Genomic DNA, 6,000 nt, shown 5'->3' with positions numbered 1-6,000 from the left:
ACTGCCTGCCTACTGTGTAAAGCTTAAGTGAGGTAAACAGGAGGCTGGAGAAATTAGTGACTGTTAAATATGTTTTCATGTCTAGCTCAGCAAAATCTTTAGTGACAAAGTGGAGGAGGCAGGGAGTATTTTATTTTAAAAGGTTGTTATTCTGTTGATAAAGCATAATTCTAAGTACATTCTTGATTTCTAAAGGAATTTCAGATTCAAACATAATCCTTAACAAAAAAAAAAAAGAAAAAACCACATAGAAAGGTATTTTATAGTCTCTTAGAGATTATGAAATAGCACGCATCACCTGGAACATGGAAAACCAAGACTAAGAGTAATTTCTCTTTTCTCAGTCTTTGCATTGGCAGTTCTGAAACACTTTTGCACAGACACATTTTTCTCTCATGTCGTTGTAAACCTGACCAGTAGTATTCTGCATTTGTTTTTAAAATGGTTGAGTAAGAAAAAGAATTACTGGAACACTGGTTTTCAAACTTTGGTCCATCCCTCTCTTCCACTGAAAGGTAAAACTGTCAGTCTAGTTGTGTCCTGGTTCTGGTCAGGACAGGGTTTATTTTTTGCAGTAGCCAGGAAAGGTATGGCCAGGACCCTGAGGTTATTGTATACCACCCCACATCATTTTCCAGGAATAAGGAAGGGTTTGCTTCTGAGTCAGGATGTTGGGGTCAGCTGTCATCAGTATTCTTGTTACTGTTCCTTTTCTTATCTGATTGTCATTTCCAGAAAATTGTTTTTATCTCAACTTATGCTTTTTACTTTTTGTGCCTCCAGTTCTCCTCTCCAGCCACTGTCAGGGGGAGGAGGAAAGGGAAGTGAGTGAGCCATGCATAGTTTCAGTGGGAACATTAAATTGGAGAATATATTTCCTAAACCATGATAGGTTGTCAGGTTATAGTGAATGGCAAGGGGAGAGCAAATCTTATTCAGTAGGTAGGTCTGAACATAAACCAATAAATAAGGTGTACACAGTCCTAGCTGAAAAAAGAACAAACAAAAATTCTCTTTTATCACAAATGCTCAGGAAAGGGTTTTTTCCCCAAATGTAAGTAATAAAATGGATAAAAATTGATTTATGCATCTTGCATCATCTGAACAATATACTAATTAATTTCCTGGCTATAGAAGCTGAAATAACCTAGCATTAATTAACACACTACCAATTATAAGAGCCAAGCACAATACAACAGAACAATATTTCACATTTCTTCATACCCCCTTGTTGAACACAATTTGAAAAATGAAACAAATGAAGAGGCTGTTCTCTTTAATAATGTATGTTATGCTAATTAAAAATAAGATCTGAGATGCCAGATGTAGGATTCTTTATGTGCTTTCCACAAAGAGAACAAAACTGTTGTTTTTTAGGCCAGTGAATTTCTCTGGTTAAAAAAGCAAACACCCAAATCTCAATATAATCTTAGGACAGACATCTAACTGAGACTATTACTGTTAGAACATATGTAACAACTGCTAAATGGTTTGGATGCTTCAAATGTCAGGATATTGAACACAGAATTATCTCAGATAATCAAGATACCTCTATGGTGTCTGAGTTCAAGAAGGATGCATAGTAATTCCGGAAAATCAGAATCCTTTACTGTATTCAAACAATGGGCTATGAAGCTCTGAAGATCACCTCTCCTTTCAAAAGCCTATGTTTTGAGTAGGTTAAAAATTCATAGACGTTCCCAACACTACAATGCATCTCCATGATAGAGTGGAATCTCACTCTGCAGGAATGAAATATTGCTCACGAGTGCATGAATTAGTGCCATATGACCTTCTGTCATTTAGAGATCTATCCAGTACAAAGATAATTAAGACTATTATCCAGCAAATATTCTGACAGCATCATTTTCTCATCACTTTCTGTCACCTCTCAATACATGACTAGTTTAGCCTCTATTTTTGTAAAATTCAGAACACAGAACCTATATGATAAAAAAAACTCTACCGGAGCAAGTTTGCTTTATATCATATAATGTTATTAATTATATTCTATATTTTATAAATATATATTTATATCATATGGTTATATGATATTATAATTCAATATGATATGATGATATGATGATATGATGATATGATATGATATGATATGATATGATATGATATGTTGATATGATATGATATGATATGATATGATATGATATGATGATATTATTATATTGCCACAGAAAAAAATGCCAGTACATATTAGGGAGCAAGGGGAGAACCCGGGATACAAATGAAGGCCACATTCTTTCAAAAGCATGTCCTTGTTACTGACTGCTCCAAAGACATCACCCTCACTGTGAGCATGGAGGTGACTTGCAGTACTGGCCATATAATTTATATGGCTTTGTGTAAGCAGCTCTGACGCAAACCTGAGAGATTCTGTCTCACCAGGGGACAATCTGTCTCACTGTTACCAGTATGTTACAGCTCACACTTCTTCTTAATAACAAATGAAAGCAGTGTGTGTATGTGTATACACACACACATGCATACACTTTATATATACTTTATCTCTGATGTGAGGTGCCGTTTCTTCCCAGAAGTCAAGGGATGGAGAAATCCAGTATTGCTTCTTCTCTACTAAATGTTCTCACATGGCTGTTGTTGAATATGGCCATTACTGGCTTGAGAAGTAACAGCTTCATGTACCACATTGTAAAAATAGAAATTAGTCAGTTTTCCAATTCAGCTGGCAGTTTTTGTTTTTAATATTTTTATTACTGCAGACATCATCGTCCAGCCATCTGCTAAAGATGAGACAGACAATAACTGAGCAGAACTGGAATGAATTTTGCTGTATCTGCAGCTGGGCATTTCATTACTTTATTCTGATGGGGAATTGATGGGGGGAGATATTTTGCTCTTTTTTTAGAGGCAATCAAAATGTGATGCACAGGAACACTTACACGTGAAAAAAGATACTGTTTTTTGCAGGAAGACTGGAAGACCCATACTGACCTTTGTTTACCACTCTCCCATCACTGTTGTGACAGAAGCAGCCAGTCTCAGTTCCTCCTTCTGTCATTCCTGAGTCTCTTCTGATAACTGAATTAGCAAGATTTTTGCAAAACTGAGAGAGGTGTTAGGTTAATCTGTCCCAGATACTGCAGCTCTCTTGTATCTTGCTTTAGCGCTTCATGCTTCCTTTCCCTCTCCTCCAGAGTTACCCTACACATGAAAAACATGACCATCCTCCACTGCAGAAATTGGCAGTGAGCAGGCTCTTCCTTCATTAAATACAAAATTACACCAGAATAGATAATTAGGATGAGTAGCTAAAATCTCTAGGAAAACCACTTTTTTTATAAAGTTGGGTGAAAGTCAAATAAAACACTGCCTATTAGGGTTAATATTAAGTCAAATGTGGTGGATGGGGTATGCCCTGAAAGCACACCAGCAGCTTTGTGCGCACAAACGTGTGCAGAAGTGAAACCCTGAAGTGCCATGGTAGCTTTTATATTAGATGTTTCTGGGATTTTGGTGGTCTTTAGCCAAAACTATTCCTATACAGTTATCCTGTTGATCTATACCCTCTCATTACAAATACAGTTCCTTCTGTTTGCTCTTTCTGTGGGATTGTTCAATAACTGGAAAAACTCACTGGATTAAAAGATGCTTAGAAGCACAGTATTTGCCACTTGTGTGGAATTACAAAGAAATGCAAGAATTACCTGTATCAACTTCAACAAATCTCAGCATGAAAGCACAGTAGAATAAAAGAATGGAGAAAACACAGCTAGAAGTAGGACATAAATGAGCCCTGATCCAGTGCCCATTGATGTCAGTGGAAAGACTTGCACTGACTTCACCAGATGAGGCCTGTTGTGAAGGTCTGAAAAATGCTAACGATATCTTTATGCAAGATAATTTCAAAACAAAATGGGGATTTTTTTTTTTTAAAATCAATGGGTTTTATAATATGTCATCGCATCACAGAATGTCCATGACCATAAGAAATTGTAGCAAGGAAAACAGACAACAGAAAATCATTTTAATTAGCCTTCAATTAGTCAGAAACTTATCTATGTCAATAAAGAATACAACAGAGGAAAATATGCAGTAACACATTACAGCTGTTCATTTTGGAAGACACAAATAAAATAATTTAATCTAATTGTTGTCTTCTTACATTTTTACTTCCCCCCTCATACCATATTTCTCTCTGAGACATCTCTCAGCACAGTTATATTGGAACGCTATACAGGAATTCTTGCTCCTTTTTATTATTTTACCATATGAGGGTTCAGGCATGTTGTCAGGTCATTTGACCTCCTTAAGTGCATTGGCAGAATGATATTCATGGCCAAGAAATTTTCCTTGTTTCCTTTTCTAAAAGTTGTTTAAACTAAATTACATTTTGTATTAACTATAGAAAGTGCATCCTTAATTAACTGAGGAAATACTTATTTTTTTTCCCCAGACATCTCTTACATTTTAGCTGATGAATCCAATGATGAAAGAGATGGAAGCTGACTTTCAAGTTGTTATTTTGTCTTATTAATAAGAGGGATGGAATGATGGAGGAAGAGGTGATCGATACACAAGGAAAAGATAAGACGCATTCGCAATTTTAGTCAAAAACACATGTGTTAATAGAAGAAACTACAAGAGCAATCTTTAAAAGAAAGCTTTTTTGGTGAAAAGTGATATATAGGATCTTGATTTAGAAATTATTCTGTCTACTGTAGTGACTAAAAAAACCCAAACCAAAATTAATGGGGATGACTGTTCCAAACTCAAGTGCATACAAACAAACCTGAGAATGTGCATTTTCTGTAGTATCTATTCACACCAGAGGAAGGTTGTATCAAACTGGTGCATATAAACCCAAATAGAGGTACCCTTTTATTACAGGAAATATGCTTCCAGGAGCAGGATGTTATTAAATGTGAATTAGTATCAATTGATTACCCAGATAATTCTTCAAACTTACCTACTTTTTCCAACAACACTTTTTTAAAATTTTGAGACAAAAATCAAGAACAGAAGACATACAAAATAAAGTCATTTTTACAAATTGTGTCAAGACCAAACATGTATTTTGAAGTCAGTTTTAGATAAAGTATTTACAACCACTGAAGCTGTCAAAATTTTTTATTTGGCTGTAAGCTCAACATTTCTGAGCTTAATTTTTTTTCCTCAGAGTTATGATTTTTTCCCCCTTGGAAATTCTGGGCACATTTTCAGAAGTGGTTAGGTTATTTAGGTGGTCTTCAGCATCTAAAGGTCTGCATTTATTGTAGAAATCCTAGCAAATTGAAAGTAGAAAAACATTAAATTTGCACAATCTGGAGCTCCATTAGAACAGCCTACTTCAAAGCACCAGTCTGACAAAGCACTTAAATCTTTTCTGGATTTCTCTCTCAGCCATAATCTTCCCAATTTTAGCAAGGCATTTACATGCTTTATGTCAAGAACTAGTTTTAAAACTTTACTGAAACAGAGCTGAAAAGTTGCTTTACTGATTCAAAGTGCCAGAGCAATTCAAGTTTTCTCCCCCTTTAACTGTAGGTTATGTGCACTTTGCATTCCTTGTGAGCTGCTGTTCTTATACACTGCTCCAACCTTCTGGAATGCACTGTGTACAGACAGACAGCATCTACCAACACTCCTCAGAGTGCCTTAACACTTTGAAAGAATAGCAGTTTTCCCAATCAAATATATGTTGCACATCCAACTTATGAAAAAGAATTACTAAAATAATCTTCACATAACTTATTTGAATGCATGAATTTGAAGTCAGAACAAGGATTTGAGATCAATACAGGATTTGAAACTAGATATGCAATTTTATTATAAAGGCAGGCAAATTAGCGAGATCAGGGTAGAAGTGAGAGAGCTCATGAGGGGAGGAGAACATCTGCCCAACTCAGGTGGGAGCATTATTCTTTTCCAGAGGTTAATATGTTTCAAGACAACCTCAGAAATGACCAGCTTACTTTACAAAAATGACCTTATCTTCAGATCTTACAACATCTGGATTCATATCCA

Source organism: Passer montanus, unplaced genomic scaffold (assembly GCF_014805655.1).
Source record: "Passer montanus isolate IOZ18808 unplaced genomic scaffold, ASM1480565v1 scaffold18, whole genome shotgun sequence".
Lineage (NCBI taxonomy): Eukaryota > Metazoa > Chordata > Aves > Passeriformes > Passeridae > Passer > Passer montanus.
The sequence above is the reverse complement of the archived record's forward strand: the minus strand, read 5'-3'. Positions refer to the sequence as shown.